Source organism: Haemaphysalis longicornis, unplaced genomic scaffold (genome assembly GCF_048455015.1).
Source record: "Haemaphysalis longicornis isolate Haplotype H1 unplaced genomic scaffold, Haemaphysalis longicornis Haplotype H1 scaffold_6, whole genome shotgun sequence".
Taxonomy (NCBI): domain Eukaryota; kingdom Metazoa; phylum Arthropoda; class Arachnida; order Ixodida; family Ixodidae; genus Haemaphysalis; species Haemaphysalis longicornis.
Window position 1 is genome coordinate 79,330,903 of NW_027526407.1, and position 12,517 is coordinate 79,343,419.

Consider the following 12,517-nt stretch of genomic DNA (forward strand, 5'->3'; position numbering starts at 1 on the left):
ACTGTAACACAAATGTGTTGGCAACAGTACATTTTGCATGTATTTATGCCACGCTTTGACTACTCGTTTTGTTTCAATATTTTTATTATTACTTCCGATCTCGGAATAAGCCCATCGGAGAACACGCAGGATGCATTGGCTCCTGCTTTGACCGACGATTTTTGCGATTTCTCCGCAGAGTTACTTATGTAGTTCGCACCACCTGCTTCGCAAAGTTGTTGCGCCTGATCGATTGATACCAGTATAAACCCCATAGGACCGCCCGTAAGCCAGCACTGCCCGATCGAAGCTTGGGCCACATCGCATATCGCGCCTAGGCCTACTACGACCGCGGCGGCTGCAGCCACCACTACAGCTCCCGCACCTGTGCCCTCGGATAGCCATCAGTTACAACAGTCGCCGCAGTTCAACAACCAGGAGAGAGCCATGGATTTCGACGAGCTGAGAGGCCGAACAATTGCCCTGCCCTTGGAAAGAGATGCTCAGCGCCAGACACCGCACCCCACCACAGGCCCACGCGCAAACATCCGGTAAGCCCATTACCCCTCCAAGAGCACCGCCTGCCCCAATCTCCCAGAAATGGGCTACAAAATAATATTTCGACCCCGCGGCGGCCTACGACTTCCCTCATGAAGTGACCGCCAAATTACAGCTGGTATTCAAACGGCCAGTTCAATACCTGAGGGCGCATTCAATCAGCAGGTGGTGATCCAAGTCCAGGCTGTGCAAAATCTAATAGTAGCAAGTGCGCCTAACGCAGAATGCGCAGACGCTCTCAGTGACGTGACGTCACTTCAACTAGGTGCAGTGACCCATACGGTTCTCTCCTACGTGAAACACTTCCCGGGTAAAACGTCATCCACGGCTTAGACCCTGGCACCACCACCGAGCAACTGCCCTATATCATTGCGTTGTCTGGACCGCGCATAGCGCACGCCCGAATGCTTGGCAAATTGACGTGTGCCGTAGCGACTTTTGAGGGCCCCCACGTGCCTTTCTACATCCATGCCCATAGAATGCATACCCGGTGCCGCCCGTACCATCGATCAATTCAGTGCTGCACTTTGTGCGGGGATATCAGTCAGCGACGCGACGTTTGCCCCACGCCGGACGTAACTACATGTGCCCAGTGTCATGAGCGTGATCCCTCCCAAGACCACGTGTGCAACCCGAAGTGCAAATTATGCGGACTTGCACACCCAACGGCAAGCAAAGAATGCCGGCAAAAACTTCGCCCTCCCCCGCCACCTATCCATGTACGGGAACGTCTCGCCCGTGTGAGGTGCTTTCTCCTCTCCAGCCTCCCTTACAAACTCAAACCAGTCCTCCGCTATCGTCGCATTACGAGCCGGGCAGCAGCGGACGCCGTCAAAAGCCCATGCAACTCGCCAACTGCTCTGCCGTAGTTGCCTCGGGGATACCGCAGCCGCGAGATTTCCTCCCAATACCAGCCCAACCCGTCCTCGCTCAGTCACCGATTGACGACCCTCGCATGTACCAGCTACAACGGGAAAACTCACAACTCAGAAAGTAACTCGAAATGCCTTCATCGATTGACGACCCTCGCATGTGCAGAGGGCAACACGCTTGTCTATAACACAGGTTTCGTACTTATAGCCTTATCTTGCCTCGGCCGAAAAGCATTTGAAGAAAACCATTGTGTCATTCTGAAGTCGTAACCGTATATTTTGACCTGAACGTTTTTTGTGGCAAGTTTGAGTCCGCAGTTTTGAGAGGTAACCGGTTGAAGTTGATCTCAGTGTTATAGACAAGGATGTTGCGCACTCAGCTACAACAGGAAAACGCACAACTCAGAAAGCAGCTTGAAATGCAGGTGGCTCGCACCGAAAACCTAGACCGTCGCATCGAGGAGTTACTAGCCCACCTTACAACGCTTCAGGCGCCTCCTCCACAGCAAACCCCAGAAATAGTGACGCCCTCCAACACAGTGCAGCCAACTTTCCAGGCCCCTAATACACCTGACCTCGGCCATATTGAACATCTAATGAGATCCCTGAGTGAAACTATGGAACGTCGTAGCACAGCGTTGGAGCAACGACAAAAGGCTGCAGAAGCGTTGAAAAGGAAGACCCGCAAAAAGAATAAACAACAAAGCCTCGGAAACTCGACATTGCTCCGAACGACAACCCTACGAACAACCCGCCCAGCCAATCGACCAGTGCCATGGCTTCAGAAAATGAATTATAGACGAGTAAAACACCGAAAGTACACTCCCTGCCCACATCTATTAACTACACTTTTATCAAGCTTCTCCTACAAAAGAAAAATCAGAATAGCCTTTTCCTTCTCAATATCTATAGCCCTCCGACGGCCTGCCTAGAGGAGATTGACCGCCTCTTCAAAACGGTTATACAGCGCACGAGGGGTCATGCTCATGCACCACACAGCTTGGGGCTATCATAGGGACAACACCAAAGGACAACGACTTTACGATGCGATACGAGGTCACAGCTTGCACTTGTGCAATGCCCCGGACACTCCGCCCCGGCTCGGGAATAGTGTCTCTCCAGACACTACCCCATATCTTACTTTAACAAAAAGAGTTAAAGATCCTACATGGAAATGTCTATTTGAAACGCTGGGGGGGCAGTGACCATTACATTATTCAATTGCAAATTTCGAACTCTCGCACTGAATCACAAAAGATCGGCACTGCCCGCATAACTGATTGGCAGAAATTCCGCGAAGCGGCACCAACTAGTCCCATTCAAGACATCGAAGAATGGGCACAGAGGATGCTAGAACTTCTCCAAAAACAAACGAAAGAATTGCCTCTCACTCAAGATTTCCCCGCTGTAGATGCGCACCTCTTACACCTGTGGGAGGCCCGAAGAGGGCTAACTAAGCTATGGAGAAAGCACAAAACAAATCGAAAATACGTATCAGAATAGCTAAATTAACGCAAGAAGCAGCTGACTACGCTAAAACACTAAGCCAACAAAACTGGGCTCAATTCTATACGCCATTGCGGGGTACACTGGGTACCCGTAGAACATGGCATCTCCTTCGATCCCTCATGGGAAACAGGAAATCTAAATCATCCATAGCCCATCAATTAAAGAGTCTTATTCATAACTATCCTGGAACAGAGGCGGAACTCGTCGAAAAGCTACAAAAGTCATGGAAAGACAACGCCCAACCTACGCTTCCTCTCCCACCGTATACAATGGTGCCCCTAACTACGAACTGCCGAAATAGAAGCCGCCGCACGAAACCTCACCCGAACTACTACACCTGGCAAGGACAAAATTCCGAATAAGCTGCTCCGAAATCTCGACTCTCAAGCATTAGAAGCCCTTCCAGATTATATAAATAATAATTGGGTAACGGGACAAATCCCTCCTCAGTGGAAACATGGCGATGTAACATAAATACCTAAACCTGGAAAACCGTTAACAACAGGGAACTTGAGACCCATATCACTTACATCCTGCGTAGTAAAATTATTTGAACATATGGTCCAAAACCAAGGCTGTATTTGATGACATCTTGGTGGGGCGACGAACAGCAAAATTGGTCACCAACTCCCGCTCTTTATCGGCCGGGAACAGTGACGTCTGTGAAGGTGGCCCAGGGCCCACCGCCACCTTGTAGCATGTGTTCAAAAAACGTTTGCAGTTAATCAAATAATTTTAGTGTTGTTTTTTTTTTTTTTGGCGCCGCCAGAAGTATTCTCGGCGGTCGTCGTACGCGCCTGTAAAATAACGAAAAAATTCCAAGCCATCTCCACTAACGGGTGCCCTGGGGAGGGGCGAAGCATGCAGTGTATTCTTGGCACCTTGGCGTTTTTCTTAAAGGGGCACTGACACAAAAAATTTGCATCTTGTTTTTTTTTTTTTGCGATAGGTAGCTAGTGACCTACTTATAACCTGTAAAAACCTCATTTGCTTCAGCGTGCGACGGTTGTTTAATTAGAGGCATTTTCAATGCGGCCAGTCGCAGTTTCGGTTTCAGCGGGTGCGCGAAACGAAGGATTTTGTGTGAACAAAGCTGACCACGTGACCGTAGGAGGGATATCACGGAGCACAGCTTCCGCAGCACTGTCGAATCCGCATCGCCGGCAGTTTCTGCGAATGCCCCCGTGTAGTGATCTCGTGAGCCGCTTAATTAAAAAGCGGCCGCGACGTGACGTAGGCGCTGGGAGTGCAAATGCTACCGCGGCTAAAGAACAACGCGCGACGCTCGAGACGGTGGCAAGACGCGCGCTGGGAGCAGCCGGCCGGTCTGCCTACAGGTCCGCCTACATATGTGTTCGGCTTAGCACTGCGGCGGATATTCGGTTGCCGCTCTCGTAAGCGGTGCAGAATTAATTTTTTTAGTGCAACCCGCCATCGCATCATTAACTCCTTTCTCATATAAGCTGCCGTAGTCGGGACTTGGGGAGAATTTTGTGCAGCGGTAACAACCTTTCACTCGAACGTTGCCTGCGCCGGCCTGGGCGTGCACAGCTACCGTGCGGCTCGCCGCTCAGTGGGTTTTTCGTGTCTCCGGCGCGTTTTCGCATCCAATGTAAATAAAAAGTAATAGAAACAGAGTGCCTGGAATCGCTGTAGAACTTTGGTCGCGGCCAGCAGCCCGATGAGCTGACGAAATCACGGCGCCTCCGCCGCCAACGATCGGGTCATTCGTTCTCGAGAGCAGAAGCTCCGCCCTCCGGCCCTCCGATTGGAGCGGCGCAGAGCCGGCGAAAAACGCCGGAAGTGCGTAAGCGGCAAACACAAACTCGTGACGTGTTTGGATGTCGTTTATTGACACAATATCCACGGGATGTCGATTGCACGTGGCCCTCTGCTGGCTGCTCGGTTGCGTTTCGCATACTTTGAAATTGATTTTAAATATGTTCTAGGCTGTATTCGCCGCTGATATTTTGCAGATGATGTGTATGTGTTCACACCAATCTATCTCCGAAGTTATCTCGCCTTTAAAATTTTGTGTCAGTACCCCTTTCAGGGAGAGGAAACCGTTGGAAGGCATTCGTGTACCGCTTTGCAGTAAAAGTCTCTTTCAAGCACGAAGCTTTCTATAACTCGAGACGTAAACGACTCTCCTGGTGTTTCGTTACCGTGACTGAATGAGACGGCTGTTACGGCTACAACGGTCGATGACAGGAGACGTCAAAAGACCCAGTCCCTAAGGTTCCATAATCTAGTATCTTTGGTTCGATAATCCGCCGTTGGTCCAGGGACATTTTGGACGAAAGATGGCGCCAAATGTTTTCTCCCCTCAAAAGATTTCCGAAATCCTACCTTCATAAATGGACTACTATTTGGGCCACAATTAATCCTGCCATGCACAGGTAAAGCAAGCTATCATTCACGTAAGTACTGCATTTGTACGGAAGTAGAAGGGAAAATAGGACTTAAAACAGCCGCAATGTTTTTTTGACGTCTTTATATCTGCATTGTATACAGGTTCAAACCTTGCGACAGAAATGAGGGATTTATGGTAGAGGGGGAGGAGGGCCACTGTCCACGTCTTCGAGGTGGGGTGGTCCCGAGGTCGGCTCTGCAAAGAAACGGCCGGATCCTCTCTCGTCCTTAAAATATTGAAGAAAAGCCCGCCAGAGCAAGAGTGCGGCCGATGGTCCAACGTGCGTTGGAGGATCGATCCACTCCTGCAGGGTGCCCAGTCGCCGTCCGCCGAGAGACTGAAGTGCAGTCTCCCGAACCGCGGTAAAGGCAGGGCAGTGCCACAGAAGATGTTCAGACGTGCCTCTTGCGGGGCATAACGGGCACTGTGGGGTCACGTATGAGCGGGGATTGATGAGGTGTAGCCGCGCTGGGGACAGAAGTTGGCCAGTCTGGGCTCGGCGAAGAATTACCGTCTCTATCCCCCGAATAGTGCTGGGTGGTCACCGATATTTTTCCTCGGGTTTGGCCAAGTGCCGGAGAATGCTGCGGCGATAGCATTGAGCATGATGCCATGTCTCGGCCTTATTCTTTAGAGGCGACGGTAGGTGTGCAACGTCGGAAATGGCCGCAGAAGTTGAAACGACAGCGCATCCGGGCAAAAATGCGGAAAGAGCTGCAGCGCGCGCTGCCTGGTGTGCCTTTTCGTTCCCAGTAATTCCTTCATGCGCAGGAATCCATTTGATGACTATCATTTAGCCTTCTTCCCGTAGGCGACGGGCTTCTTCGCGAATTGTGTTAAGAACGGAATACTCCGCTCCCCCTGCACGGCAGGCGGTGTACGCTGCTTGCGAGTCGGTGTAAATTTAATAGGTGCTAGATGACGGATCCCTCCTTTCCACTATTCGAGTAATGGCAAGGCGTATGGCGACGAGCTCAAGATTGGTGACCGTGCGTTCCTCAGTGAGCCGTTGAACTACAGTCGTGTCTGTCTCAGAATCGTGGCAAGCTATTGCGGCGCCATTTTGGAACTGGGCGGCATCCGTGTATAGTTGGACGGTCCCTTCTATGGATAGCTTGTGTGACATATTCATGTAGCGTTTAGGGGAAGCTTTGCACCTTTGCGGATTAGCTGAACTCATGTTCTTTGGTAATGGTATACCATCCACTAAGTCGATGAGTTCCCATGCTGGGGCAGGAGTAGAGAGCGGCTTCAGGTTGTCGACGTCGTATCCCAATGCCCGCAAAATGTGACGGCCAGCCACCGTTGTGGAATGACGGACGTGCTGGGCGATAGCTGCTCTACACATCCTACAGGGCATTTATTTTTCTGCATGCGTGCAGGTCCACTACTGGGAAGTACTGCGGTAGCCCAGTGACCAAGCGCATCGCTTTGCAATTTGTTCTCTCAAGCTGAAGGCGTTGGGTTGCGCGAAGTCTCATGTACGAGTATGTGTACAGGATTTTGGTCGTAATGAGGGCTAGGGTGGTCTGTCGGAGCCCCGCTTCTTTGATTCGCCATCCGCGGGCAGAGACGCGACGCATAGCTATGAAGCCAGCTTTTAGCTCCTCAGTCCTCGTCAATAAGTATGCCGAGTATACAAATTGTTCGTTTCCGGCATATGACTGAGCCCCCTAAACGAAGGGAGATAAGGTTTCGTTCGGCCTCGGATCTCAGTCGCGGACTGTTCATGACAGCCACGTATTCGGTTTTTTATGAAGAAGTTTTTATGCCGCACTGCTGGATGTAGTCATGAACGACATTCAGGCGTGCCTGCAGGGCTAGTTCTTGGTCTCCGGGGGACCCCGAATGGGTCCAAAGGGTTATGTCGTCTGCATACACGGCAAAATTAAGACCGGGTATCGACGTCAGCATTGGTGGGAGACCTGACATGACAATGTTAAAAAGAGCCGGGGATAGGACAGCGCCTTGTGGCACGCCTGTTTGGTTGCCCTGCCATTCACCCTGAGTATACCCAACCATTACTGACAAAGTTCCGTCCGCAAGGAAGGCTTTCACGAAGTGGTATAGGTTTCCGCCTACCCCTATGGCCTGGAGCCAGTTAAGTATGGTTAAGTGGGGCACGGAGTCAAGCGCCTTTTTCACATCTACGCCAACTACCACTCGGAGCTGTGCGCTGCTAGGGTACGCGAGAACATTGTTATGAAGCCTCCTGAGAATATCTTGCGCACAGAGCCCGCGGCGAAAACCTACTTGCATATGAAACAGAACGCTGTACTTGTCTAAGTACCACTCTAGTCTTCTCAGAACCATGCGTTGCATGACCTTACAGAGGTTGGATGTTAGGAATATCGGCCTGACGTCTTGTAATGTCCGACTCGGCCTGCCAGGTTTTGGTATTGGTATCACTACTGATTTCTTACTCGTTCCAATACTCGTTCCAAGTGATCCAATACTCGTTGATCACTTTCAACAAGGCAAGTTTATGTGACTTGGGAAGGTTCAAAAGTGTTGACCCAAGCAGTGACCCACGCTTGGCCAGCCCGCTATCATTCACCGTTTGCGGACACCTGCCCCTTTTGTACGGTCCCTGCGTCCGAAGCCGACACGAGCCACCTTCTATGGACCTGCTCTGATTGTAAACCTCTCGCCTGCAACACCTCCGAGGCACAGCGCTCCATCCTGGGAGACCCCCTGATCTACAGCGGTGGATATGGGGCCCTCAGTACCGGTCTCTGCTGACGTTTCTGCGTGAAACAAATGTGATGTTGTATATATAACTGTTATGCCGTAAGAAAAACTATCGCAGAAAAAGTGTTGAATATCGCACACCATCCGGCCCCGGGGCGCTATTAGTGTTTGATTCATACAAGGAAGCCTCCCGTTCGTCTAACGTAAAGAGAACGTCGTATTCCTTTGCATCTGATGGCGGGTCCGCAGGCAAGGCGTCCACATTCTCAGGTTGAGGGAAAAAGATCTCCCCTGCCTGTATGGCTAGCTGTTCCGGAGAGACGTTAAATTTCAGGGCCATGCTTTGGGAAGGGGAAATAGGCCTCTTGCGTCCAAGCATAGCTCGAAAAATATGCCAGGCCCCCGACAAGTTAGCGGCTTCCTTGAGCGAGTGGCACAGCAGCTGCCAATCTTGCCTCGCGAGGTTCATCGTATACTGCTCAACCTCTTGAGACATTCGCTTGAGAGCGCGCCTCCGAGGGGGTGTCCGGTCAGATCGGCGATAGGCCTTGAGAGCACGAAGCCTACGATTCCACAATCTCAAAAGGTGGGAGTCCGGCTTCGGAGCATCGAATTTGACTGAAAGCTTCTGTCGGGCTCTTCGACGCACGAACTGACGGGGGCCCTGGGGCGAGCAGCGCACAAATGAAATGCACGTGTCGCGCGGCGCCTTGAGACGCCGCGCATTTCGAACGCCTGCGCGCACCGGATCTCTTAACCACCACCACATGCGATGGCCACCGACGGAGACAACTGGCTTTTCCTTCTTCCCCGGCCGTCAGCGTCAGGAGGAAGGGAAGATGAAGACAGAGAGACGCGGTCCGGGCGCGGGAGAGCTCGGCCCGCCGTCTTCGAGCTCCGCGCGAGTCCTGTTTTTTAGTCGCCCGCCGGGCTGTAAATAAATGTACAGTTTTGTATCGGAGGCTGAGTTTGTCGGTTGAGGATACCCGGGGTCAGATCCTCAGCGCTACTGCGACTTGGAGGAGAAGCCCCGGGGAAAAGAACATCACGAAGATAACTGCTTCGTTGTAGCTTTTTTCTTGGCATCGTTGATCTGAGCGATCAGCTCGTCTAATATCGTGGGGACGTCCACCTCAATGAGCATCGTACGGAAATCATCTCATGAAACGTGTCCCTCTGTCCGATGGCACTGCGGCGGCTGTAATAACTTTCGCCCTCGAAGGGCCCCCGACAACACCACAGGATAGTGATCACTGCCCATGATATCATCGACCCGTGACCATTGGAACTCACTGGGATGAGAAACAAGTGTCAGGTCTTGAGAGGTGTCCTGTTGACCTCTGTGCTGACCAAATCGAGTGGGTATAGGGCCAGATCTTTGACGATGGTGAGTTTGGCTCTGACAATTTGTTGCCACAGGTGTCTTCCCCTACCATCTGAGCGTTGATATCCCCAGCAGGCGTGCATGGCGTTAAAATCGCCCCCAACAATAACGCGATCCTGGGGATGTATTCTTAATTAAGAAGTGTTCCAGAAAAAACATATACACTCGATATGTAGTAGTACCTAATGACCTGGCATAAACTGAAAAGACCAACGCTCGTTGGTCACCATCTAATGTAAGGCACACTCCCGCTACCTCCTGCGTCTGTGTGCACCAAGCGGAAGTATCCAGCTCGGTGTGGGCCGCCCGGGAGAAAACAAGGACGCATGCCTGCCGATTAGCTACTGGATCCGCAGTTCGCGACCCTGTCCCGGGACGCCGGTGCTGTATGGAAGGGGTGCAGTAAGGTTTATACCCTATTAGATTTGGCCTGTTAGTGCCCGCTTCCTGAAGCAAGACAGCAAGAGGGAGCGTTGGTGTGATGGACAGTCTTCTTTGAAGCTCAGCTTGTTTGCTACGTTTTTTCGGGCAATGACAAGCCACAGCAAAGCGCCGCAATCCAGCGTCTCGACTCATGTGTGGGTTGATGTGCTTGGTGATGTAACACTGATGCTGTGTCTATTCATATTATCGATTGCCCCAGCTTGGCTTGGAAATCAGGGCTACTGAACAACCCGAGCAACTCTAATAACCCGTGAAACGAGCAACGAAAGCAATAAATGTGATTGAAGCTCATTACCACCAAATTTACGCGCCCCTGCTTCTCGCACGTGCCCCTATAATTTGCCATTTTTTAAACTGGAACATTTTCCAAAACTTGGCCCACATCAAGCTATATTTATAGAACCAAAAATGGCTGATTGTGATGGCGTGAGAAGACGCGAAAGCCCAGAAAACTGGGTGTGTAGCTTGAGGAAGGAAGGTACTATTTAAGGATATTACATTTGGAGGATAGTAGTAGTAGTGGTTCGAGGGAAAGGAAAGGCAAGAGGAGTTGCCTGGTGGTATCGTCCAGCTTGGCAGGGATCTGACCTGCATGCAACCCTGTGGGGGATGGGTTATTTATTTATTTATTTATTTATTTATTTGTTTGTTTGTTTGTTTGTTTGTTTGTTTGTTTGTTTGTTTGTTTGTTTGTTTGTTTGTTTGTTTGTTTGGTTGTTTGTTTGTTTGTTTATTTGATTATTTCATATATACAAAGCAAACAATGCGCAGTTACCCAGTATTAGAAGGCCGTGATTCGGTTATCTGGTTGCAGTCTGAAATAGTGCGCGGGAATAACGAGAATTTGGATGTGTCTGTTGTCGCACAGTACGGAGTCAGTGCATTTGATTGGTGATGTCTGGTGGCTCTAGTGTTTAACGGGGAAAGAAATGGGGTTGGAACAAGAGCCAGTTTGCGATTACATAAAAGAGACAGAAAATCAATGCGGGGCTTTTAAAGCAAAGCTTTCTCGCTCCACCAGCCAACGGTTCTTTCGTGGCGTGCGGGACAACAAACTCTTAAACCGCCGGAGGCGGCGGGAGGGAGGGGGGGCGGAGGGTTCCACTCACTCAGCACACTAGAGATGGCGCTGCGAATTTACCCAGCGTAAGGTACCTAAAATTACTAAGGTAGCGCCAACTGCTCCTCCGCTGCCCTCCTCTTTTTTCTCTCCCCTCATCCGCGGCGCCGCGTTCCCTTTAACTCCGCGGCGGCGCCGCCATTTTTGTTGGCTTCCTCAGAGCAGACGCCCTCGCAACGCTTCGGGCCGCTCGCTGCAGTTTTTCGTGCAGTTTGCTCTTGTTTTCGCGCCGCAATCACTCTTTGGTAGCATTAATAGTATTTCTAGAGCCTCGTTTTAACAACACGCATTAAGTAAGGCTGTTTTGTTGTATATTTTTGTCTATAAGGGGATATTTACGGGGTGGATGCCGCGGGCGCATTCGGACAGCGCGGTGTTTGTTTACATGTGCAGCATGCTCAGTATAGCTCGTGAACGCGAAAGGATCGAACGTGGACGTTTCAAACTGCTCTGTTACATAGTATTTTTAGAGCCTGGTATTACCAACATGCCCTAAGTGAGGCTGTGTTGTTGTAGGGATATTCGCGGGATGGATGCCGCTGGCGCATACGGTCAGCGCGGTGTTTGTTTACGTGTGCGGCATGCTCAGGATAGTTCGTGAACGCGAAAGGATCGAACCTGGACGTTTCAAATTGCTCTGTTACAGTAATTCCGTTCTTGCATTTGCGTGATTAAGTTGTGGTCGTGCAAGCGCTGCACAGAGGGCTTGCCCATGGTTCGCGGTGACCCTGGGTCGCGGTAGTTCGAGCGCTGCGCTGCCTTTTTTGCGTTCGCGTTTTTTGCGTTAGTTGTAGATCATTAGGCAGCGCTCAGTATGCGTCCCGCATTACCTACTGGTATTCATGCCACCTTTATTCCGTGCACTTTCCGGTGCTTTGACGCTGTTGCAAAATAAATGTCACCTTCACGTCGTTATAGGCTGCTGTCAGGGTCAAAGTTATCGCGTCTCCTCGTTGGCCTCGCCCATGACGGCTGCAGTTTTGGCAGTGCGTCCGTGGAATAGCAATGTTCGTGCAATTGGCGTTCACAATTACTTCGCGTAAGGCCCTGTCGGGCATATCTGGAAAAGGCTGGCACAAAGAACGCGCAGTTAAAGAATGCGCTCAGCTTACAGTTAGCTGCAGTGCCCAGTTCTATAATAATTTCCGTATTCCAAGGCCAGAAGCGTGCTAACAAGCGCAATTGTGAATCCTTTTTATGCTGTACAGCTAACATTGATTCATGTGTGGGCTTTGATAAATTACAGCTTGCTACAGCCGAGCTGGCCGTGACTGCACTGACCTTATTCGAGCAGCCGAAGGCACAGCTCGGCATCGCGAAGCTACATAAAGTGACGCCGACGCAGCACTTGTTTGAAGCGAGCAGCTGACTCTTCGGTTGTTATCGGTTGTTATACGCTGGCATAAAGTGACGCCGACGCAGCACTTGTTTGAAACGAGCAGCTGACTCTTCGGTTGTTATCGGTTGTTATACGCTGGCGGCTTCGATAAGGCCTGCTCCGAGGTAGCTGAGCCTAAAATGGCGAATTTAAATGGACAGTGGGGCCG

At 50.9% G+C, this 12,517-nt stretch overlaps 1 protein-coding gene across 2 annotated transcripts in view; it reads left to right on the forward strand.

The window, feature by feature from the left end:
- LOC144143541 (stress-induced-phosphoprotein 1-like) overlaps window positions 1-12,517 on the forward strand; it is an 85,819-nt gene that overhangs the window by 2,579 nt on the left and 70,723 nt on the right. The window lies entirely within an intron of this gene.